This window comes from Alligator mississippiensis, chromosome 6, assembly GCF_030867095.1.
Source record: "Alligator mississippiensis isolate rAllMis1 chromosome 6, rAllMis1, whole genome shotgun sequence".
NCBI lineage: Eukaryota > Metazoa > Chordata > Crocodylia > Alligatoridae > Alligator > Alligator mississippiensis.
The window spans coordinates 47,004,676-47,031,536 of NC_081829.1; the positions used below are offsets into that span (position 1 = coordinate 47,004,676).

General features: G+C 41.3%; 1 long non-coding RNA gene across 1 annotated transcript; it reads right to left on the reverse strand.

The window, feature by feature from the left end:
* Positions 1–873: 873 nt before the first annotated feature.
* LOC132251163 (uncharacterized) lies at positions 874–22,433 on the reverse strand. Its single transcript, XR_009463034.1, has 3 exons — positions 22,304–22,433; positions 15,167–15,205; positions 874–897 (listed from the first exon to the last, which is right to left on the reverse strand). It is a non-coding gene; the product is annotated as an uncharacterized LOC132251163 (long non-coding RNA).
* Positions 22,434–26,861: the final 4,428 nt, after the last annotated feature.

The following is a 26,861-nucleotide window of genomic DNA, read 5'->3' on the forward strand; positions in this document are numbered from 1 at the left end:
AAAGCACTGAAGGTATGATGCAACTTCAGATAAAGAAACTAATGTCATTCTAACTCTCAGCTACTGTCTGAAGCAGTCCCTGGGCCATTTCTTCTTTGCTTGTGACTTTCCTAACACCCCTATCTGAATATATTTCCCTCAGTAGCTTGAGGGGTTTGGATAGGCACCTGAAGGGTGAAAACTGAAGGCTGTCCAAAGTACTAGATGGTTGTGCCCCCTGCACAGGGGGTGAGTTTGCTCATAGACCTCTTTAGTCACCTGCATTCAAAACATACCTCTTGCATAGATAGGGAATCTTTATGGATGGATCCAGGTACTCTGGTCTGTAGGAAGTACTAATGCCCTACAAGGGTTCCCTAGTCCTGCTCCCACCTCCTATGAAATCACAATTGGTAATTCTGCTGCATTTGGGATCTGATTTATCTATAAATGAATAATGACATGAAAGCTACACATACATTTGCCATGACCCAGTTGCTCAGGAGGAGCACAGGAGAAAGAAGTGCCCTTTTTTTTTTTTTTGAAACTGGTACAGAGGAATTTGAATTTCTGAAATAAAATGAGATAAAGGACATTCCTCTGGTTTGCAAATTTGAAGTAGCATACTATTTACTTCGTTATCTCCACCCATTTCACTGTCTTCAACAGTTCTAGGACTATAAATAAAAGATACAACTGCCAATAAAAGCCAGGAGTTTGAATATTATATAAAAGAGGCAATATATGAATTAGCTTCTCTTGTGGTTAAACAGAAGTGTCTTGTCCCAAAGCCTACCTTGGCTGAAATGTCACGGCTGTTTTCTGGCATCTAAAAGCCATATTCTGTGTGTAGTCATTAGCTGCCATTTCTGTTTTCTCCTGGCATTCTGAGATTCCTGGCAATGTATTCTCCATCTGCTGCAGACACCAAAAGAAATGTTACCACTGGCCAGGCTGATGCAAACATTATGCTTAATGGGGAAAAAAACCTGTAAGAAATTGGAAGCTGATTTGTGGGGGGTTGGAAAATGGTGTGTAGTGATTTTTGTTTTCCCCGATTAAAAAACAAAAGTTGTTTTTCTGATGGAATGTTGGAAAACTGCCCTAAAAATGGTAATAAATCAGGAAACAAATGGAAAATACGAGGTATAAAGGGTTTCAAAGTGTTACTGTTGAGCCCCAGCTCAAGTCTGGGATCATGCCCGGTATGCAAAGGCCAATAAAGATACCAGGGGTGAAAGTATAAAGAAGGTTTATTGCTAGCAATAAAAGGTGCGAGCGGAATAATTTCACTTAACAAGCACACCAGATCACTACCACTAAGCATCTTTTATACAGGAGTTTTCAAGTTCTCACCAGCATATTTGTTTGCTGATTGGTTGTAAGGAGTGACGCAAGAAGTTCTTTACTGAGCATGTCTCTATACCTGTGTTTTAGCTATGTATCTCATTTACGTACATGTATGTTTCATTAGCATACTTTTTCCCCACCTAGGGGTGTGATTTTTAGTATTTTAATGAGCTCTTTGACCCAGTACTTTGATTCTGCTTTCGTTTTCAAGCCCCCTTTATCTAAGACTATCTGCCCCTTATCATTGCAGATGGGCCTCCGTCACATAACATTCTCCTCTGCTTTGTCTTGGGTAGTGTTTTCTAGGTCACTCCTTATATTACCACTCTCCATTTTAAACCTCTTTCTGAAACTTGCTCACGCACAAAGAGCCACCGATAAGCAAAAGTGTTGTCCATTTTCTGCTTTTTGTTCATTATTTAGATGACAGATTGTCACAACCCAGTTAATCAGTGCCCATACCACTAGCAAGAGATACCATTCAAGTAGTCAACTAAGGGTTAAAAGAAATCCTTGCCAGAAACTCCTGAAACAAAATCCTGGCAGAGAGCTGTATATAATTTATGCCCACGTCACAAACAAGAAACGAAACTTAAGACTGGTCAGGGTGAAAGGGGATAGCTCTGCCATAAATCCCTGCAACTGGTCAAAAAACAAGCGTAAGCCCCTCATCATAACCTCATACATAACAGGCAGGAAACCTGACCCACTACCTTGTAACCCAATAAAACAAAGAACTGCTGCTTGCCAGAAAATTAAAGATTCCACGTAACAGTTCATCATTGGGTATCTCCGTCAGACACCTCTGTCTATAAATAGTTTAGCAACCTCCACCCAGGCAGAGAACCCCGGAGAAATCTCTGAGGAGAGACCTGAGTCCATCACCAGAGTAGCTTGATGGCCTGATCAGCTGTCAATCACTCCCCGTCAACGTTAATTTTGATGTAATAAAGCCCTGCAGGCTCGATAGTCCGTTCTCGGCGCACTTCGTTCGTCATTGCTTGATATCGTAACCCGACCTTGTTCGCTCAACTGTAATCGATGCAACTGTAATGAAATAAAGGCTCAGCCTGCGTTGCACGTCACTATCTGGGCGACGTAAGTAAACAATCTCCTGTAACCAACACGTGTCTGTGCCTGGTTAATTTCACCCCATCCATCACTACCCACCTGTCAGGTGAAAGTTTTACTGCTCCGGTGGGGGTGGGTCAGAAAGCAGCTGCCGGCCGGCTGCTCCGATTCCCGACACAGATATCAGCACTTGTCCCAAGGGGTCCTACACATACCATTTAATATGCTTATTTATGTATAAATATTTGCATTTGCTTCAAGAGCACTCATTCAAATGACAACACAGATTTATACTGGGGGCCTCAGCCTGGAACTCTGACCCACAAAAGTCACCTAAATTTACATTAATTGGATTTGCAGGCTTTGTCGTCTTATATTACTGTTTTTCCCCTTTGCATTTAAACAATAATTTTGTAGTTTACTAGTAACATAATGCTTTGGGATAAGAGAAGGTCAGTTGGGAGGAATCTGTCACATCACTAGAGGAAAAAAAAGGCAGTTTAGTTCAATGATTTGAACCCAGAACAGGTAATTATGGAGCCTTGAGCTTTAAGGCTGCCTATACACATGCCTGAGGATGGGGAAGAGGAGTGTTTTATCACACTTTATCTAAAGCGCATTCAATGAGGTTTAGATAAAACTCCCCTGTGGCCATTTTGAAATGCGCAGGGTCTTAATACATGTGACCATGAGGCAACGCTGGAGTGTTCTAATTAGAACGTGAATGAGTATGTCTAGATGCACCCTAAGCCCAGTTACGCGACTGAGATGAGTCACTTACCTAACCTTTACATTATTTGTAAAATAAGATAATAATCCTTCCCTATTCCTTCAAGCCATTGTAAAGTTTAGTTAAGATGTCTTGTTCTGGAAATGCAAAGACTAAAATATTGGGGTTTTTTTCTTCTGTACCCATTTTATTACCCAGTAATTTATTTTGATCATTTAGAACATTGAAAATAAATGTACTTTTTAAAGCAACACTGTTGATTCCATTTTCAAAATGTTACATTTGGGCATTTATATACCTACCTTTTCATTTGGCGATGTGCCAGAAATCCACTGCTTCTGAGCAGACTTCATTAATAGAGTCTGCTCTGCACGTGAGATAACACGCACTGTGTGCAGTTATGTAAGTGGCAAAATGCGTCAGCACAGGAAAAAATCATGGTGGTGCGCTTTTGAACTAAAGCACCTCTGAGGTGCTAAGTTTCATTTTATAAGTATGTCACAGTATCAGTAAAGAATTTAATGATGAATAATTTAATAGTCCATAGCCATGTCTATGTACATCAAAGATGAGCTACCCAGGAAGGGTATTAATCAAGAAAAGATGACTTTGAATTCCAGAAGTCTTACAGAATATAAGAATATAGCACCTAGGGCTGTGTGTAAGTGAAACAAGAGCCACGTGTGCATAACACTTGAAAGAAAGCTAAATGCTTTTGCACCCCTTTAAATGGTGTCAGTGTTTACACACCTCAGCAGTGTATTGTGCATTCATTCCAGCCGCTGTAAGAAATTCAGTGGCTTAATGTGCCTTAAATGACCTGGGGTGCAGTCCAGGATTCCAGATGGACTCGGGAGAAATGCCGCCAGGCCTAAGGTCAGGGAGGACCAGGTTAGAGAGCTGTTGGAGGGGCTGGACGTGTTCAAATCAGCAGGTCCAGATGCTCTCCACCCCAGGGTGTTGAGAGAATTGGCAGGGGTTATTGCAGGGCTCCTGGCATGGCTTTATGAGCACTCGTGGTGGAAGAACGCAAACATGGTCCCCTTCTTCAAAAAAGGGAAGAGGAAGGACCCAGGCAACTATAAGCCCATTAATCTTACTTCAATCTGGGGGAAACTCTTTGAGAAGATCATCAAGGAACACATCTGTGATGGGCCAGCAGCAGAGATGATGCTCAAGGGCAACCAGCATGGTTTCATTAGGGGCCGGTCCTACCAGACCAACCTGATTGCCTTCTATGATCAGGTCACAAAAGCATTGGACGCAGATGTCGCGGTGGATGTAGTCTTTCTGGACTTCAGCAAGGCCTTTGACACCATCTCCCACCCCATTCTCATCAAAAAACTAGGTGACTGTGGCATTGATGCCTACACAGTCACATGGATTGCAAATTGGCTAAAGGGTCATACTCAGAGGGTAGTGGTGGACGGCTCTTTTTCAACCTGGAGAGAAGTGGTCAGTGGGGTCCCCGAGGGCTCAGTCCTTGGGCCCGCACTGTGCAATTTCTTTATTAGTGACTTGGACAATAGGGTAAAAAGCAGCCTGTTTAAATTTGCTGATGATACCAAGATTTGGGTTGAGGTGGGCATGCTAGTAGGGAAGGACAGATAACAGCAGGACCTGGATAGGTTACAGGGGTGGGCTAACGAAAATAGGATGGGTTTCAATACTGACAAGTGCAGGGTGCTGCACTTGAGCAGTATGAACCAGCAGCACACTTATAAGCTGGGAAACTCCCTTCTTGAGAGCACAGTGGCAGAAAGAGATCTTGGGGTCATTATTGACTCCAAGATGAACATGGGCCGTCAATGCGAGGTCACGGTCAGTAAAGCTAACTGTACCTTGTTGTGCATCCACAGATGCATCTCAAGCAGGGCCAAGGAGGTAATCCTCCCCCTCTATGTGACACTGGTCAGGCCGCAGCTGGAGTACTGTCGGACTTGATGATCTACAAGGTCCCTTCCGACCCTACTTCTATGAATCTGTGAGTTTTGGTTGTAGCTGTGTTGGTCTAAGGACACAGGCAGGCAAGGTTCTTTGAGAAGATGTGATCTTTTATTAGATATTTGTATTCGATATTTTTATATTGTTATATTTATTATATTTTATTTAGATATTATATTAATATATAGCTATATATAAATATGTTATTAATATATAACTATATATGTACTTATACATGTAATTAGCCCGAGGTGCAGTGCTCCAGAATGCAGAAGCCCCTGCACCTATCTCCTTGAAAGCTGTCAGGCTTTGTGGCCTCAGCAGGGGCCACCATTCCTGCAGTTTTTACCCCTGTGCCTTAACACACATACAGCGTCACCCATGTCATGAGTTTTGCTTGTCAGCAGCTTGAGGTGCAATTTCCCAGAAACCCCTGCACCCATCTCCTTGAAACTTGGCAGGCTTCTTAGCTTAAGCAGGGGTTAGCATGCCTGCAGTTTCCACCCTGCTGTGGCTTAACAAACACACGTGACATGAGTTTTTCATGTCAGCAGTTTGAGGTGCAGTTTCCCAGAAACTCCTGCACTTATCTTCTTGAAACATGCCAGGCTTCGTAGCCTGGGAAGGGACTAGCACCCCTGCAAGTTTCATTCAACTCAGGCAAGAAATGACAAAGTTATAGGCTGTTTTGTGTTTCCCCATTATAACCTATAGGCGAAATGTTGAAACAGCATCGAAACGACAAAACTGTTTTGATGAAATTAAATGGAAGTGTTTTTAAAACTAAATGAAATTTGAAACAAAATACTGTTTAGTCAAAATGTCAAAACGCAGGTCAAAATGGAACAGTGTTGTTTCGCACAGCCCTAGTGGCTAGCTATCTTGCTGAGGGCCTGGAGCCACTGCAATGTGACCCCATGGACTATTGGGCAACCCTCAGTCAGATGTGGCAGGATCTGGCCACGGTTGCCAAGGAACACCTGTCCTGTACACCAACCCGTGTTCCAAGTGTGAGGCTGTTCAGCATTGGTGGGGATGTTGTGGCACCCTACCATACCTCCTTGGGTCCTAGTTTCCTGGAGCAGCTGGTGTTCCTGAAGGTGAACCTCTCACTGCTGGGGTTCCTCAAGCTCCACCTACAGATGGAGTAAGTGCCACCATCCTCACTCCACACCTATTTACTTTTTTAATTTTCTTTGACAACCATTTAATGCCCCACTCTCAGATATGGAGGCAGAAGGTTTTCACCAGCCAGCAAGGGGGAAAAAAAGCTCCCTACTGAGCTCCCATGCCAGGATGAATTTGGAAGTATGGGCTACAGCTATGGGGAAGGAGAAGCCCCCAGGTCCTGGGCATCACCTAAAACTTGCTTTCATTTTCAAATGCACATACATAATTTCAAACAGTGCAGCCAGTCAGCTGCATGTTGGCTGCCTTCTTTTTGCAGTTATCTCAGTGAGAAGCACAATGACAATATGCCTAGCAGGAGCCCAGGTGTGTGCAGTAGCCTGCTGTTTCAAATTATCAGCCTTTTTTCCAAAGACAAAGACAACTTGTTGTATAATCAGCACCTAGTACCAAAATAACAACACATTGCTTTCAATTTCAAGTAAAGTACCATCACAGTGTGAAGAAGCAGATTATATAAAATCAGGAGCATGGCTTCCAAAACAGACAGTTTTAAGGCTACTTTACATTGGAATTCAATTGAAAAACTGCTGATGAATATTACTATAAGCAGAGCCTCCTTTTTATATGCATATTAAACAAAACCTGTGAAGCAGGAGGGAAGAGAAGAAAAACAAAAATCCCCAACTTTACAGCGTTCCCTGCAGCCACAATGGACCATGCAGGTAGGGTTTAGGCAAGTGCTTACAAGGCTTATAAGTAACTTTGTTCAGCCTTTACTTATATACTCTTCATTCAGCCTAATAAAATGTACGGCTTGGCCTACATTTTCCCCACAAAGGCCCCAGTCATACCAACTAGTGCATCTTGGCATACCCCTTTACTTGCATCAAGCTCCATGGAAATCTGTGAGGATCTGCACCCCTGAAGATATCCACCCCATTAGTAATGATGGTAGCTATAACTCCCTACAGTGACATGATATTTATTTTATGTTTTTTATTTTATGTCCCTAGCATTAATCTTGTTACCAATAAGGTGCTGCATCAAAACTCAAATCAAGTTGGAGGTAGAATAGTACCTATTCTTCCCACTTCTTCTGGCTAGAAACATGTGAAAGGAAGAGTGGATGGGAGTAGGCCTTTTAAACTCTGTTTTCTTTCCTAATTCAAGCCCTGTATCACAGAAACGCTAATGTGACTTTTTTTCCCTCCAGATACTGCACATTACAGTTGCATCAATATGTTATGGCACTCTAAAGATACAATCACAAAGTGCTACATAAAACTAAATCTGCTTCTTCAGTTAAAATCTTCAGGCCAAACTCAATGGTAATATAAAAGATAGTGTACATCTCTTCAAAATGGGCAATGTACAGTGGGATGCACTGTCTTATCTATAAGCATGAGGAACAAAGGAAACTTACACAATGAGGAGACAGAAAGTAGGCACTGAAAACAGAAAAAAAAAAAAACAAACCAGCAACTGACAATGGGTTGTGGAACAAACATCTATCTTGTTAGCCACAAGCATAATGGTAGTTTGTGCACTGGACAGCAGACTCATATTTTACGGGTTTGAGTCGAGGTGAAAAAAATGGAGGCAGTAGCTCCAGCTGAGTGGAGTGGACCAGGGTCAGGAAGTGGATGCGAGGGGAAATGTCACTCCCAACAGCCAGGTTAAACCTCCCCTGGCTCTCAGTTACTACAGATTGATATGCTGAGACACAATGCAAAGCCCTTAATTCAGTAGTGCTTACAAGACCAGGGAAAGGTTAACCTGGCTGTTGATGGAAATACCTCCCCTTGAAGCACTGTCCTGATCCCACTCAACTCAAGTCCTCTACCTCCACTCCAGCACCTTTTCCGAGTGCCTGGCCACCCACCCCCTTAGTTACGCTCCTTGTATTAACTGGCAACTGCTTTTCTTGATATGCCTTCTCTTGCATCTATTAGCATGTTTCTCCACCCATTTTTCACAATTCCTAGAAGAGTTAAAGGGGTGATGTATATCAGCTTCTATTTGCCCTCTGAAAAATCTTCTAACAACTAAGATTTTTTTTTTTTTTAATTACAACATTAAAAAAAACAAAAAACTGGGTCTGCACTATTCAACATCTTCACTGGCAACTTAAACGAGGGGGTAAAAAGCACCCTGTTCAAATTCACAGATGACACTAAGATGTGGGGAGAAGTGGGCATGCTAGAAGGGAAGAATAGGCTGCAATCAGACCTAGACAGATCACAGGGGTGGGCGGATGAGAACAGGATGGGTTGCAACACTGACAAGTGCAAGGTGCTGCACCTGGGGAAAAAGAACCAGCAGCATACCTACAGGCTGGGGAACTCCCTTCTCATTAGTGCAGAGGCAGAAAAGGATCTTGGAGTCATTACTGATGCCAAAATGAGCATGGGCTGACAGCACGGGGATGCAGTCAGGAAGGCCAAGTACCTTGTCATGCATCCACAGATGCATCTCAAACAGGTCCAAGGAGGTGATCCTCCCCCTCTGTTCGACATTGGTCAGGCCGCAGTTGGAGTCCTGTGTCCAGTTCTGGGTGCTGCACTTCAGGAGATATGTGGACAACATGGAGAAGGTCCAGAGGAGGGTCACCCACATGATCAGGGGTCAGCAGGGCAGGCCCTATGAGGAGAGGCTAAAGGACCTGAACCTGTTCAGCCTCCACAAGAGAAGGCTGAGGAGGGATCTAGTGGCTGTTTACAAACTAGTCAGGGGGGGACCAACAGGCATTGGGGGAGTCTCTGTTCCCCCAAGCACTACCAGGAGTGACAAGGAATAACGGTCACAAGCTGGCAGAGGGTAGATTCAGGCTAGCTATCAAGAGGCACTACTTCAGTGTTAGGGCAGCTAGGATCTGGAGCCAACTTTCAAGAGAAGTGGTGCCGGTTCCTAACCTGGAGGTCTTTAAGAGGAGGCTGGATGAACACCTTGCTGGGGTTGTTTAACCCCAGTACTCTTTCGTGCCATGGCAGTGGGCCGGACTTGATGATCTGCTCAGGTCCCTTCTGACCCTATCAACTATGAAACTATTAGGTGATTCAGTAGGCAACTAATTAAAATCTTTACACAAGCTATATAACTACATTACACTTGAAACTGATGTTCTGACAGAGGCAGGTCTTTTTATTAATAAATGGGGATTAACCACAGAAAGAAAATCAATAGCAGGCCATTTTATAATGCTACTAACTAAACATTAATGGAGAAGCAAATATAGGGCTCAGTTATATCTCCTATGCTGCAAAGGGAAATCTGTTCACTTCATTATAACCCCTGGAAAAGCTGAATTTGTGCTTCCCCCAGCATAGCCCATAAACATAAATCCATAGGGAGAGCACTGGGATTATGGCCACATCTGTAGACACCTAACAGGTATCTGGCCCTATGTACCTACTTCATGTTTTTGCCTCTGAATCCTTTATAGACAATCCAGTTTCATAAATAAACAAGGAGAGGAGTAGTAGTTTCACAGTGCATGGCAGAGAGCTCAGAGAAAGCTTCAGTTCTGATGCTTTTAGAACAGGGCTATAGCATAGCTACAACAAACGAGTGCCATCTGGGTGTTTTCTGCATACAGGGGTAATTCCAACGAGTTGATTCCACTGAGTTTGTTGTATTAGACACAATTCAGAGAATTACAGGATTATATAAGTAAAAACAGAATTGAAAAAAGATTATGTAAACATGACATGATTGGAACTATTAAGTACAGAGGAATATAATGAAAGCATACAACATATTGAATGGCAGAGAGAAAACAACATGGGTATTTGTATTCACCCATCTCATAATTTAAAAATAAGGGAACATTCAGTGAAATTAAAAGATACCAAATGCAAAATACTAAAAAGATAATTTTGCATTGTGTGAAATAAAGTAATTCGTGAAACTCAGTGTCAGAAAATAAAGGTTAACACTAAGGGCCTTATTACACAATAATTTGGGGCGACTCCCAGAGCTCTCACCCCCTGGACTGTCTGCACATTAACACCTAACACTATTTTTAAGCACAAGTAACATGGCTCAAAATTATGCCACTCCAGGGCAGGATTAGCTCTGATCCCTGTTACCCAGTTTATATTACACTAAATTGTACCCATTTAGTGTACCTTAGTGTAAACACCCTATCTGCCCCCCTCTCTCTGGCTAGCTTTAACAGAAAAAAATATTGTCATATAGAAAGTAATTGGACATATTCTTATTTTCCATAAATACATTGCACTAGTCCTTTAAATAATCCTCCTAAGGTCTTAGGGCCTTGTTACCATGTTAGTGCTAGCTCAAATTTGGAGCAGTCACACCTTTGGCCAGCAGGAGCCTGGAGGACTGAAAGGTAAGTGTTCTCCCCCTCTCCCTCCCCACACCATTTTCAGGCTTCCCTTCTGTCCTCCAAGGCTCCCCTAGCTCTCCTCCCTTCCCCACCCCTCAGGGCCCCACTGCCTCCAGCTGCTCCTGGCGCATTACTTGTGTGGCTGCCTGCACTGTCTGTCCCAGGGGAGCAGGCAGGGAAGGGTTAATCAGATTGCCCAGCCACTGTCACTAAGGCTTTTGTCTGGGCCCAAAGAGCAGCAACCTGGCAGGCAGGTTAATCCTTCCCTGCCTGTTCCCCTAAGACAGACAAAATGGGCAGCCACAAGTAAGTAATGCCCCAGTGGGAGGCAGGGCAGACCCCAATGGGCACAGAAGTGGGGAGAACTGGGGGAGCCTCAGGGCGCAGGGGGATTCTTACCTTTCAGTCCTCCAGGCCCCAATTATTTTCTATATGAAAATAGTTTTTTCTGTTACAAAGCTAAGTGATATATACTATCATGATCCAGTGCAGCCATACTAGTCACTGATAGACATGGAAACTGCCCGCCCCCCAGCAATTTACCAGAAGAGGAAGTGTATTAGTTTGTTCTGGCACCCCAGATAGACCGATAACATGCTTCAGCAGGGCTTTTTGGTGCTTTTATCAGATTCAATCAGGTATTAGATAAGAGTGCCAAGAAGCCCTGCTGAAGCGTGCAATCTATACAGACATTGGACAAGCTGGGTCAAAATAATGCAATGCCTCTTCTGTACAGGTGCTGTGCTTGGTGTAGGAGCTTGCCGAGCTGAAAGTAAAACACTATTTTTTTTTCATGTCTGTAGGCAGCAACTAATGGAGTTGGAGTCAGGGTTCCCTCTAAGCTGTGTGCATGCGCAGCCACGCACACTTTAAAAGCATGCCGTGCACGAGTTCATTAATGCCGTGCACCTAGCTGATGAGGAGCTGGGGTGCAGCTTCGAGGCAAGAAGCTGACCATGGCAGAGGCATCTACGCCGGCGTGGGAAAACTTACCGGTAAGCTCCAGGCAGGCTGCTGGAGGCTAGGCGAGGCGAGGCATGGTGGGGACGGAGACGGGGATGGGAGTGGGGGCTGGGAAACTGCTCTGCTTCCCAGCCCCGTTGCCATGTGCCTCCTTGTTCCCAGAGGCATGGTGAGGCAGGGACTGGGGCTGGTGCCGCTCCCGGAGGTGAGGCAATACGAGGCTGGGGCCGGGACCAGGAAATTGCTCCAGTCCTGGTGGTGATGCGGGGGCCAGGACTGGGAAACCGCTCTGGTCCCGGCAGTGATGCAGGGGCCAGGACCAGGACCAGGGCTGAGACCAGCGATGGTGCAAGGCTGGGGCCAGGAAACTGGTCCGGTCCCAGCAGTAATGCAGGGCCCGGGCCCGGAACTGGGAAACTGCTCTGGTCCTGGCACCAATGTGGGGGCTGGGGCTGGGGGTAGGGGCTGGGAAAAGAAAAAGTAAATTACTATAGATATAAACACATTCTGAAATTACACTATGCACTGTGGGAGTGTTTTTTATTTTTTTATTTTTAAAAAAAAAGAGCTGAATTGTTTTTTATTCTGGTGTTTGTTTGTTTTTTAAATATTTGTCCCAATCATGAAAGGATTATCTTTTGTTGTTATACCATGTTATACTGTGAGTGCGCACGAAAGGGGGAGGCGGGACCAACTTGGGAACGGACCAAAGTGGCGTGCTCACGGACCGCTACACCTTAGAGGGAACATTATTTGGAGCTAGGAAGAGTTGTCCCTTACTGGCAAGTTCTCTCATTAACAAACTTCCTCTGAATTATCTGGCACTGGTCAGGCAGAACATAGAACAGATCTCCGATCTGATTTAGTGTGGCAGTTCTTATGCAATTAAGTGGATATTTTGCTATTTCTCCCTTATTTGTCAATTTAGGAGATCTTGCTGGAAAACTGCATCTGTTTTGAGACCGTGACCTTTGGAATGTACATGTAAATAGTAAGTTTTCATTCACAAGGATGCCCTTATGACCTGCTGGGATCCTGGCAGCTGAAGCTTATCTGGAGAAATGCCTATGGAAAAAAAAGCTACATCAGAAACATTGTGTCCAATCTCTGGGAAATTTTTAACTGCAGAATCGACCCTTTGCCATGGAGTTATTCTTAAGTAGCTAGAACCAAAACTCAATGGTGGATATCCAAAGTTAGGCACCTAGATCTCTGCTGAATAAAAGTGACTTAATTTCCACAAGTGCTCAGTACAAATAATGAGTACAGAAGTCAGTAAGACCTATGGGTTCTCAACACATCTCAGGAACTGCTGCTTTTATTTGGGAATCTAAATACAGATAAAAGTGTCAAATTTAAAAAAACTAACCTTAACTTTTGGACCACATTTTTATTTTTTCTTAAACTCTTGTTTGTAGCTGCTAAGGTTGTGAAGGTAAGCTTTAAAAAGGCTCTAAAATAGTTTAATATAAATAAATAGAGAAAGACAAACTCAATATGAAAACAAATTTACACTTCTAATGCATTCCTAAGAAATGTCCCCAGTGCCCCAGAGTATGTGGGACATGTCATTTCTTAAATTACTTCAGACCCAGAGTCCCCTTTCTGACCTCACTATTTTACTAAGCCCCAGTAGAGCAATAGATGCTGTGCATTGTTCCCCATCTATTGCTTTTTCCTAAGCTAAATACAGAAAGCCCAAGACTGAATCAATTCAATCTTCTCAGGTTAGTCTAAACTATGTAGATTGGACTGATAAGCAAGTGAACAGACATTCAGTTTTGATTCTGGAAATGCAGACGCATGCCTGAAAGGCCAAGGCCACAAGCCGGGGGGCACTAGAGCACGCCTCTCTGCTCAGCTGGAGCAGACAGCTTGGGCCAAGGGTAGGCTGCCCACCCTGAAAGGGAATTTGCAGGAGAGGTACAAAGTATCCTGGGAAGCTGGGGGATGGTGAATTACCTTGAATATGGAGAGGATCTGGGACAGAAGTTCAATAAACCTATTTAACCTAAATCAGTTAATTTTGAAACTACATCTATCCAGGTTTATCTTAAACCAGTTTTGGCCATTTTGAATGTGGCTTATGTGCACTGAACTTCTGCTGTGTTACAGATTTGAACCAGTTTCCAATCACTTATACAGGTTTTATGTGTAATTTCTGTCCCTAGCCAGAGTGACAATTAGCCATATTATAGAGGAGGCCTTCTCTTGTCTTTATTGTTAAGTTTAGCAGCACCTAGAAGAGCAGGCCAAGGACTATTGCTCAAGTGTGCATTGGGACAAAGGTGGAAGGAATGAAAACAAAGTGCTGGGTGACTGAGAAGGAGTATAGGAGGAAGGTATAAAAAAAAAAAAAAAAATGTCATGTCCCATACCATTATTCAGGAAGAGGGAGGATAAGTTATGGTACTTTGCCCCTGAATTTTAGAGCCCACAATAAACCATTTAAACATGAAGAGATTTAAGATGATATTATAAACTACTTAGAAAATGATGCTGTCACCTTTAATATTTTGATATTTACAGTATTAATCCAAAAATGTGATTGAATTAAAATATCAATTAAGGGAGTCATATAGGAAAATAGAAGTGTCTGGAATCCCTATAGAAATGTTACACTTCTTTTTCCATAGTCACTTTGACAGCATGTATGTATTGTTTAAACTGAAATACATCCTGGCCTACCCTTAAAAAATAGTCAGCAACACATTAACAAGCAACTAACAATCAGCTTAGGCTTTTTATTCCTAGCATTTCAGCAATGTAGATAGTACCTTACTCACAAATCTATAAATCATTTTGCTACGGACAAATTCTTGGACACAACACAACTGAGTAGTCTTATTTAATAGCTTCTGAATAATCAAGTATGTGAAAATTGGTGATAAAATCGTCTGTGAATGATAGCTAACAAACCATGTATATTTTTAGAAGCAAACAAATTATACTAATGCTGAATAATAAGGTATAATTTTCACAGCAGAAATTAAAGTATTTTACCTGAAACAAAACCAACTGTATATTTAAATTTTGCTAGTGTGATCTCAATATTTCTAACTTTACAATGCTTCTTCTTTCTCTCTTGTCCATCTTAAGATAAATATATTTCCTCGAGACCAATAAGTTGAAGTCCATCTAAGAAGTTTACTATTCTAATTGCAGAGGAAAAATCTATTTTGATCCCAAACTTATCTGAAAAATGTATACTGATTTTGCTCAAAAGTTTCTTTAAAAATGTTTTCTGGAAACACATGCAATAAAGATAGACCATGTGCCCTGTAGAAAAGTGACACACTTTTGCTTGCCATGATCCACAATAACAGGAATTAGCAATGTCTTCCAATTAAATTCACAATGTACATAAATTCATATTTAAATTATATGTAGAAGACAGCAAACAGCAATATAAAGATATTATCTCATAAAGATGTTTCATGTTCAGCAGTTTTATTTACAGTGCAATTAACCATTGTTTTATATCATGTGCCGCGTATTCTCAATTACATATTAAAACAGAAGACTGGGCATGATTAAATGTTACAAGAGACTGGGGGCATTTGAAATAGTATTTAAAATTATTTCCTGCAGTAGCTAAAACCTTCATTCTTATTTAATTTTATAGGTATATATTCAAAGTATTCACTTACTCTGTTAAACCTGTGCTGTTGAAGGAGTTATCCTGAAGACTGAAACAGAAACAAGAAAACATCAGATAAGTCAATAAGGCAGGCAGGCTCCCTGTATCCTTTTTAGTTGTTGGAACACATACACAAACATGGCATTGCAAGTCAAGTCTGCGTGTTAGCTCTACATGAATATACTGTACCTTCAGCTGCTCTGCACATGCTCATAATCAAAGAACCACAGGGATTACCCTAACACTCAAAACCACAAAGCCCATCAGGCAGTGCTTTGAATTAATATATGGATGCAGATAATCAACCCATAAGATTCTTTAATAGGGATCACACCTTTACAGTTGCAAACTATGTTGTTAAATAGTAACCTGGATGTATAATGTTTTGATAGAAATACTTGGCTTCCTTATTCTTTAAATATTTAATTATTAGTATTCTGCTCATTGTGTACAATATTGTTTTTATTAATTGAATTAGGGGTGGCTAAGACTTTCTTGAGTCTTTTCTTCAGTGATCTTTCAGATTTTGCTCAAAACCAAACCTGAAAAAAATAAATCAGAAAGGAAGGACAGATCAAATAGCAGAAGGTTTTAAAAAGAGCAAACAATAGGTAAAACAAGTTCCTATAAAAGAGGAACTGTGCAAGAGCAAAATCTTAAGCACACCTGCAGCAAAATGTGTGCAAAACTTTATTATACTTTTTATAAGGGTCAAGTCAGGATACAGTTAGCTGTGCTGACTGATACAACCTGAGAATCCCTGACCATTTGAACCTCACAGTTCCAGCAAATATTCAGTTGGTTTGTCCTGCAATTCTGTAAGAGAAAAAAAAAATTTCCTCCTACATGTATTTTCCAAACAATGGAGTGTTACAAGCACTTCTGATGTGTGACAATGGCACCACACAGACTACAGCAAGAAACGAAGCAGGGGTAAAGAAGTGGGGCTTCCTACTCTGTGAAGCAGTCTGTGCTAGCATAGTGTAAAACACAGCTCCTAATCATTGTTAGCATGCATGAGGTGCTAAAGCCACCTAGGAACAAAGAACCAGAATTTCCCTTTCCTTATTAACAATATTGACATTGTCTCTTCTTCACCTGATCACCTACACATTATTTCATGGCTTTTTCCTTTTCATTTGTATGCGTTGCATTTTTACAGATTATTAAGCAGCCTCAATACTTAAACTGCAATTTACAGTTAGTTTTGTACCATGGAAAAAAAATCTCCAAGGAAAAGGAAGGTGAACACAAAGGTTATAGTTTGTAGATAATACTTTAGTAGCATCTTAGATGCAGGTATCATCATCATCTCCACTTCCTTTCTTTTGCTTTCTTTCATAACCAACCCATTCCTGCTTAACTGTACTGTACATAAACCATATTTTACTTTCTTTTTTCCTGCTCATGTTCCCCCTGTATACAATAAACTATCTGAGTAATACTACTGCTTTTTCCTCTTGTTTGTGACTTAACCCTCTTCACAGGTAGTTAGAAATATGGAAAACATGTAGGAAGAAGTCTAGATAAGCTCAACTACTACTATTTCCCTGAGGGGGGAGATGAACTTGGGAACCATAGCTGGACCATGGTTTATTCTAAATCCTTTGTGCATACCATTTTATAGCTACAAGTAGTTGCCTAAGCATGGACTGATGAATTATTTCAATGAATAACTACAGTATTTGCTTCTTCCCTCAAAGCAAGCATTATATAGTTAAGGGTTAGTATGTTGCCAACTTTCATATTATTTCATAAGCTTCTTAATATATCATGTTTTTTCTTAAGGCTGCAGCTACTGAAACAAAGAAACTGTAAGAGGCTCAGCTTTCATTTTTTAAATGTTTTCCATTTAGCATGGAAACTAAAAGCAACTGTATGTTAAAGGCTCAGTTACTAGACAACAATTAAAGCACACAGAACTTGTTATTTTAAAAATAATCTTATGTGTTAGGACTACTTTGTAATGATTGGGTGCAAGATACCCGATTTTTAAATGCTTGGATTTGACAACTCTACTGGTGTTTGAAACTTGCAGTTCATTGGAGTTCAAATTATGGTCACAAAATTGAAGCAACAAAAATCAATGCTTGGCTGGGGCAGGGTTGAAAATCTGATCCATCTATTGGCCATTTTGGAAAAGGGAATGGCCAGAAAATGGTCTTACCTGTGCTTTTCTACTCCCAAATTGTGGACCATCTTACTTGTTAATTCATATCCTATATTAACCTAGTAGAGACCCATGCTGTTACTTCAGGCAGAATCTGGCCCTAAAGGCTAGAAACAGACATTACACATAAACCAGTTTAGGTGATCAGAAACTGGATTAAGCCTGTAACAGAACAGATGTTGATTGCCCATAAACCAGTTTGAAAATGGCTTAAACTGGTTTGAAATAAACGTGGTTAAATGTAGCATCAGACTTAACCGATTTGGTTCAGACAAGTTTATGTCCCGGACCTCTTGCTGATTTAAGCTAAACCAAACACCCCGCAGCATCCCAGCATGCTCACTTGGCTGGGCAGGGCTCTCTGCTCTACAGCAGGGCTGGTCTCTCCTCTCTGCTCCTGCAGCTCTGCAGAGACTTGCAGACACAGCAGGGTCTGCTGGCTTCCCCGTGCTCCCCCCTGCCTCCCTCACTGTTCGCTGCTTAAGCAGATATCCCTTCCTCTCTCCCACAGCACTGACCATAGCCAGCATGTGGTATGCTAGCTAATGCTATGTAAGGCAGATAGGGCAGTGTCTGCTTAGGGTTTTTTGGTGGTAATCAAAAGCTAAGATGGTAATGTCCCTGAATTCCTACTTTTGCAAAAAGCTGTTTAAGAAGAGATTGTAATGAGGGAGGCTTTGTTTTCTGATGGGATGTTAAATGGTGATAACAGAGCATTTATTAGCTCTGTTATCAAGGGGGAGGGGGGGAACCCCTCCCTAACCACAGTGTCCTGCTGGGGCTTGGCCATACCCCCCCTCAGCTCCCTGCAGAAAGAAAGGGAGGGTTGCTCTTCAGCCTGAGCCACTGCAGGCATGTGTCTGCATTTCTGGGATGTCTGTCTGGGATCAGTTACAAAACTGATTTAACTTAGCCAGGTTAAACTAACCTGCAAAGATTGAATCAATTCAGACTAAGGCTTTTTGAATGTCTGCCCCTAGCCAAAATGAAGTGGTTTTCTCTCTGCAGCCTTATGTAAAATACTACTACCTTAAAAAATATCATCAGCAAAATGCTTAAACTGATCAAATCAATTTCACTGTCAAATCACAGCCCCTTTGAGAAAAAAATTGCAATGGTAAATTCAGTAAACTTTGAATTTAAATGCTGAATGGAATTAAAAAAAAAACCTCTTTTAATAACTTCAATATTTGAAGTTATTAAATCACATCTTGCTAGTGCTGAGTGAAGTTTCATCATCTGTTTTCTATTATTTAATTTTCTAGACAATTAAACTGCTCTTCTTTTTTTAAAACCATCATTATGAAGAGAAATATACCTAGTATTCCACCCTTCTTTTGCCAGAAAACAGCACAAGCTAAATACCCTGTCTTATGCCAAGTTTTAGTCCACAGTGTAATTGCTTTCAGAATCAACAACTTTTCTGGATGTCAGAATTCAAAAACATTGTTATTTTTACTTTTGAACATAGGTGATGCATGCCTCCTGAGGCTGGGGGGGCACAGCAGCCACCCACAGGTGGCAGTGGCATGGATGCAGCAGCAGTGAGTAGGGACTGCCTGCAGGTGGCCTCTCTGACATCAGTGGCAAGGGTGAGCCAAGCAGGGACTTCCCACAGGTGGCCATAGCAGAGTCGGCAGTGGAGGGGGTCCTCCCATGGCCGGGCGCCGAGCCCAGAAGTGCCAGCGGCACTTCTTGCAGGGGGGGGGGGGTGTGGGGAGCACCAGCACTCTGCATGGCCCCCTACCCATCACCTAAGCTGAAAACACTTGCTCTCAGGGAGGGGTACCAGGGTTCTCAGAGGGGCACATGCCTGCATCGCCTATGCTTTTGAAAATTTGGCCATCTTGTTCTTCCATATCTTTAAAACAGTTTTGACTAGAAACTCTGTATTGGTTTTAGTCTGTTCCTCACACCACAGAGGATTTAAACTAGTTTTAGGGCTGATAAATGTGGAAATAACTGACATAAGTAGATTTTCACATGTATAAAAAAATATGAATGTCCAATATACTCATTAAAAATATCATAGGTTATTTATAAATTCTATATATTCACATCTATCTGCATTCTTTGCAAAAGACCAGATGCTCCAAATGCAGAGGCCTGTGATGGAAGAAGCTGGAGGCAGATATATATAGATAAAGTACAACCAGTCTGAAAAAAGCAGTAGAGCTAAGGGAGATCAAAAGGAGGAAGCATAGAGACAGAAGATTGTGATAATTAATACAGTCAGCCTGTGATTAGTTTGCAGGCCCATGGTCCTTGTGGCTAGGCACAGAAGTTACACATAAAATGGATTAAGTAATCAGAAAGTGGTTTAAACCTATAACAGAACAGGGACTAGGACAAAGATTACACAAACTGGTTTAGTGATCAAAAACTGGTTTAAATCTGTAACAGAACAGACATTCAGTGCACATAAACTAGTTTCAAAATGGCTGAAACTGGTTTTGGATAAACTTTCTTGAACATAGTATCAGACTTAACTGATTTGTGTCAAACTGCTTTATGAAACTTCTGTCCCAGAGCCCTTCCTGGTTCAAGTTAGATTACAGTCCCTCAGCATCTCAGCATGCTCTCCAACCCTGGGGTAGGCTGTCTGCTTCAGAGAGCAGGGCTGGCCCCACCCCTGTGCTCCCTAGCTGGAGCAGTGAGGGCTGACTGACAAGGGGTTGGGGTGGGGCAAGCTCAGCTAGGGATGCAGCCCAGTCTACAGGGGGCTGCTCCCCCGGAAAACCCTATCTGGGGTCTGGGCAAGGGAGGGGGTTAAACACCCCTTCCCCTGCTCAAACTTACTTCTGGCTGCAACTGTGGACTACAAATCTCAGAGGCACTTGGAAGCAGGAAGAGGAAGTGATAAGCAACCCTGCAGAGTCCTGCTGCTGTAATTTTGGACTGCAAATCCCAGAGACCTCTGGGGCAGCAGGAAGAGAACACACAACCAGAGAGAGGTGCTTGACCTGAGCCACTGCAGGCATATGGCTATAATTCCTGAATCAAAAGTAAATGTCTGTTGAGTTGTTTCGTAATTTAATCTGTATTTTAGACTAACCTAAAAAGACTGAACCAATTCAGCCTCAGGCTTTTTGACTGTCTGTACTTAGCCTGAATGACTAGTCTTACTAATGGTTTAGTTCCCTGTACAGTATGGACCTTCACTTGAATGTCAAGGCTATGCTTGCATGATGTGTGAAAACTACAATGTTTCTCTTAGGGGAATTTTGGCTGAAGTAAATGATAGAACTTTTCAATCTTAATTCCAAAATAATTTAGGTTTTGTCTTGGGAATAAACAAATTTGTTTATAAGTAGAGATGCATATTTACAGAGAAATCTAAATTTCCTGGTACACTAGGAGAGTTAGTATTTCTGCATTTGCTATCTGTTAACTGGTGATGTAAAATGAAGCACAATCCTACAGAATGTTATTAGCACTGATTGCGGCTTTTTTTTTCCATTTGATTTTCTACAGAGTTCAAATTGCTTGTGCTGAAATGCTACAGTTGCATTTGCATGCCATTTTTTAACACACAACTAAACTGAAGTTAAAATGAAAGAAAAGTACTTGTACCATCCAGCAACAGGCCAAACTCAATGGTGATATAAAAGATAGTGTACATCTCTTCAAAATGGGTGACGTAGGGTGAGATGCAATGCCTTATCCATAAGGGTGAGGAACAAAGGAAACCTACACAATGAGGAGACAGAAAGTAGGCACTGAAAGCAGAAAAAAAAAACTGACAAGAGGTTGGGGTGGGGCAAGCCCAGCTTAAGTCTAATACTATGTTCAAGCAAGTTTATCCACATTGTGTAATGTGTTGGAGATAAGCCTGGAGCTTCTGGAAGACCCTTATTAAAATTCTAGCACCAAATTGAAGGGAAAATTGGAATGATCTCCCCGCTTCTAATGGAGCTCATCCTCTCTCCCAAATCATTCATGCCAGAATCACTTTAGGCCATAAACACACTGAACAAATAAATATTTACCTTTAAAATTTACTAGATTGTGCCAAATCTCAACACCCTACCCCACCACATTTTATGGGGTCTTTACTTTCACCCTTATGACTCAGGTGGGCCACTGTTTCATTGAATTAGTGTAAACAGACCAGGAGACATGCAGATTCACTATGCCTCTGTGCCAAGTAGTACTGCCTCCTTCTTTGGTGATGGTTTATGAGAGAACATTGCGTAAAGTCTGCAATCATTCATCTCCATATTTTGTAAGCCCACACATCTCTAATACGTGATAGTTTCTGACAGGATAGATGCAGAAAGTACTGTGTGGCAGCCCTTTGTTAAAATACTTGCAGCATATTATGGATTAAATTGATTTTAAAAGGACTGTTATTTCATTGCAAACAATGACTTTTCCTGCATATGGCCTGTACAATTTTCATGCTATTTTCTGATCAGTAAAGCTTAACCCAAGTTAACAAACATGTGAGCTAGAAGTCACATGCCAGTTGTCTACAATGATAAGTACTGAATACTACTCAGCAGAACAAAATATTTGTGTGCCCTGCTCTGCTTTCTTGATGTGCTGCCTGGCTTTACATGGTTAATGCTATAAGAGACATAAGAACATTTCTTAGACAAAATAAGCTGAAGTACAGTGATTATATCCTGAAGCCAGTTTGTGAGCAGTGACTCTAGCTTTCTTTATCTTTGATTCCATCAGTGACCTAATTATCATATCATGTGAAAAGTAGTAGAAAAAAAATGTTTAGATACTCTCACTGTTTCTCTTTAAAAACAAATATAATAAAGCTTTCTGTCAAATGTATGTGTAGGTACAGTAACTGCTGTAGAAAGCCAGGAATTATAATTCTATTAACTTTACATTTCCAACACGTTCATGTTAAAAAGGATGCTGCATTAAAGGCACACTTTGATGGGTATTTTCCTTAGTAAACCCAACTATTTGCATGTGAATTTTCTGGGAGCCATCAATAGCAGACTCACTAATACCTACACATGATCTTTCAAGAATTCAACATCTGCCTATTGTCAGAAGGGTCTGTTTGCATTGAAGTCAAACATGTGACTGCACTCTCCATAGACCTGTGATTCTCAATCGGGATGCCAGATCCTTTTGTGGGTGCCATAGCCTAGAGACAAAAGTTGAACATAAACAAGTTTAAGTCATCATAAAGAAACTGGTTTAAACTTGACACAGAAGTTTAGTGCACATAAACCAGTTTCAAAATGGCTGAAACTGGTTTAAGATAAACCTGGTTGAATGTAGTATCAGACTTAACTGATTTGGGTCCAACTGCTTTATGAAACTTCTGTCCCATACCCCTTTCTGGTTCAAGTTAAGTCATAGTCCCCCAGCATGCTTTACAGCTCTGCTCAGGGTTGGGGGAGGGAGAGGTAAGGACTACCCCCTGCAGGCAAACCTTGGCTGGGGGCTGGGGCCAGGGAGTGTGGTTAAACTTCCCTTCCCTGGAGTACAGAGCTGCCCTGCCCTGCCAAAAACTTACTTCTGGCTGTAACTGTGGATTACAAATCCCAGAGGCACCTGGAAGCAGGAAGAGGAAGTGATGAGCAATCCTGCAGAGTCCTTCTGCTGCGATTCTAGACTGCAAATCCCAGAGACCTTGGAGGCAACAGAAAGAGGAAGCAAACACACAGCCCATGCTGGCTATGTACTAGAGAGCTGTGCTCTAGCCCTCCTCCCTCCCTGGCTTCTGGCCTGAACCACTGCAGGCATGTGGCTGCATTTCCCGATTTAAAACTGAATGTCTGTCCAGTTGTTTCTCAGTTTCATCTCTGCAGTTTAGACTAACCTGCAAAGACCGAACCAATTCAGTCTTGGACTTTTTGACTGTCTGTACTTAGCCCTAGAGTACTGTTCAGTACTGTTAGATGGGGAAATATGATTCAGAAGATAAACCCCAAGATTTCAAACAGAATTCCATAGTATTAAAAACATTTTATCCTGCTCTGTAGTTTGTCTGTAGCCAAAAACCAAATGAAAACTAAGAGCCAATTGTTTTGAGGGGTGCTTCAAGTCCAAAAGGGTTGAGAACCACTGCTATAGCCATATCTTGGCTAGCTTTGAAATAACAAGTTCGAATACTAAGAATGGTACACCCATGACAGCACAAAGCTCAGTGCAAGCTGCAAAACCTGCTTGAGAAACCCAGTAAATACAAGGGCAGCTATCTCACTGGGGTCTATACCACAAGGACAACACTGCTATCCGCACCCTAAATAGCAAACTTAAAGCCAACTGAAATGCACCTCAACAAACTGCAGTCACAGCTTTTGACTGTAGTGTTGATAAGTGATCTGTTTCCAATTAGAATTTCTTTCTACAGAAATTTTTGCATTTCCAATATAAAACTGCAAAACCATAAGGCTGAAAAACCCAAACTAAAAAAAAACCCCTGACTTCCCTTGAAAGTTAAAATATTTTTTTTCCAATAGGAACAGTTTTGCCTAGCTCTAGTTGGAATGTTTATCCACAAAGCAGCTTTCCCCCAGTTCGTTCTGCACTGTAATCTCTTAAATTTGAGATTCTACTGATATTAGACCATGTATCATGGGTGCAGAGTTGTTTGCCATGTTCTTTACGGTGCCCATGTAAATGCCAGTGAAGTACATTCCTTGGTAAAGTTTCCTTTTTTTATTCTGCATGACTTTGACCTATAGCATTCTTTTCCGGTGTCTTTTGTTCCAAATTGTGTAAGTGGGATAGAGGAACTGAGGCTTCAGCTACTAAAAAATAGTCCCAGGAATGGCTGAAACTATTACAGGTTTGACATTTTGAAGCAGACACAGCTGCTCTTGTGACATTTGCAATCTGAAGTGTGCTTAAGCAGCACACGAAACATGAGAACCCGTATGCATAATGTTATACAAAAGCTAAATGCACGTTGAGATCACAAGCAAAAGTTTCTGCATATGAACTAGTGTTTTCACAATACTTATCACAATGGGGTAATGACTGTGATCTATGACTGGTACCCAAAAGTACAAATAAATAACTGTCACCAGCAGGAAATGTTATAGGTGCTATAAGAAATTCTTAGCATTTAATCTAGAGAAAAACAATATGCTATTCTAGGAGCCTTGAATTAATATGCCACAGACTTGTCTTGTTCAGGAATAGAACACTCTGACTTTATTTTTAGTGTTAAAGATTAATCTACTTTATTAAATCCATCCTGCTCTCCTGGAGGTTACTGTAAACAACCCCAGAGTGCACAGCATGCACTGGATTTCAGTTTAAAAGCAGCTGTGCCAACCAAGTTGCTGATCAAACCCTGTCTATGACTATATAGTTATTCCCTAAAGTGGGTTTTAGTGCAGTCACCAGTGGAAGCATATATGGCAATACAGTTGCATGGGAGATAAGATGATGAATCAAGCCCAGTTAGCTTTCTGACTGGCAGAAAGTGGTTTGTTCCTACTGGCAGCACTGAAGAAGGAAAAAAAGCCAAACAAAAAAACCCCAAAAGATAAAATTTGCTTGTGAGAGGTTCCCAGGAAGCTTCACAACTCAGTAAAACTAAACCAAGTATTAAGACAAAGTATTGATCTTAGCTTTGCCTACATAAGAACACATCTAAGGGGTGTATAAATGACCTTTTTGAACTCCTCTCTGTGGACATTCATCCGCATGTAGTATCTGTAAAATAACTTTTTTCCTCCCTTTCGGCTTGTATCAGGAGGAGATAAATAAACGAATTCCTCACTAAGGAACCAGAAGAGTGTAAAAATACTACATCATTCTAGCATGTGTACAGCATGTGCTGAAAAAGGTTTTCTGGTATTTCAAAGAAAGTAATGGTCAAATTGCTGTTTGTTTCTTCTGCATAATCCAGGTACACAAAAAAACCCCACAAGAAACAATTGTGGTATGTTTTTATCATTATAAATGTAATGGGTTTTCTCCCCCCCACCCCCCCATCTGAATACTGCACCTCTAAATCTATGCAGACAAGCAGGCTTTTCACACTGAGCTCGGTGCAAACCATCATGGAGGAGGTATATCCAGTTGTAGGCTTCCTCTTGGCTCTTTTGTTGTTTCTTGCTTGGGTATTTTCACTTCCTTATTAAAAAGTGATCACAGACAGCCTGATATTTTCTGTAAAACGTACTGTATAAAATGAATGATTGTAACAAATCAATCTACTGAAAATATTTTGCTTTAGATGTCCCACTGAAAAATCTTAAAACCTTAAGCATCTGCTAATCTGAACAAATATGTGAACTGTATTTTTGAACAAATTCAGAAGCTAAAATATTCCCAACATCCATTCTCAGAAGTATAACTACAAACTACATATTAAAGAAAAAAACTTTTTAGTTGAGTGTAGAAACCTTCCCCAAAGGAAGGCCCAAGGGAGATGAGACATTTTGCAACACCTGCTCCATACCTAAATGGAGCCATTAATTACAGTTGTTATATAAACAATGAACAACACTCATATAATGGACATCACCTACTAGTTTTACCTTCACTAAAAGTTTACAAAATAAAATGCCATAATAAAAGTGAGTATAAGGAAATAAACTTGTCAAAAGCAAGAACAGTGTCATTCACAAAACAGCAACATCTACTCAGTATAATTACTGATTGATGTTAGAGTGAAATATGAACAAAAACTCTCTGATGTGCTAGTGATTCTGTGAGTGGACAGCGTATTTTTAAAGGGAACTTGAATTTCTGTTCTGTTTCTTCTCTTTTCACTGTCCCTCTCATTCAAGGCTTGTGATTTATCCCAGGGATACGTGAACTAGATTGGATTACCTAAAAACTGCTTCAGACCCTCATCAAAACTCAACTTCAAATGGATGCATGTCTCTTACCCAATAGTTTGTGTGTCACATGTACCATTGAAATTCCTGATTCTGGCACCAGAATCTGAAATGCCAAAATATTCTGATAGTTTATTACATAAGGACAGATCTCAGAAGGTCTAAATGAGTGTAGATCATATAGACCTGGCAATTCAGATCTCAGCTGAGGATCTAATCTGCAATATTTGTAGCCCAAATTTGCTGACTCCTGTAATCTCATTTTTGTTTTCAGTTTTGGGCACCAATCCAAGCAGAACCTCCAGCCTTTTGAATTTCTCCTACTATTAGCTTGCTTTCCCTTTCCTCCCAAGTTACTTTTGATACATTGCAATAAGCTCTGGCTGGTGCAGATAGATCTTAAAGTATGAATAAATAATGTAATTTGAGAACATACATTTAAAGCTATGCTATAATATGCTGCTACAGAATTGCAACATATTCCTTTTCCTGATTATGTATTAAGGTAAACTACAGACTGCTGCTCTTGCTGACACTGGCATTCTGAATAATTGCTAGTATTTACATTAATAGGCACATGTAGTCTCACCCTTGTTATAATGTGCTTGAATAAACTCCAGTGCAATCTAAACTCTGAGGGGTCAGCCTGCCAGCCCAGGGCTGCTCCCCCTGGGGCATCATGCTGTGGAGAATCTGGCTGGGACACAAGGGTGCTTTGCTGGGCTAGCCGGCAGGCAATCACCAGTGGTTCTTCTTCATCA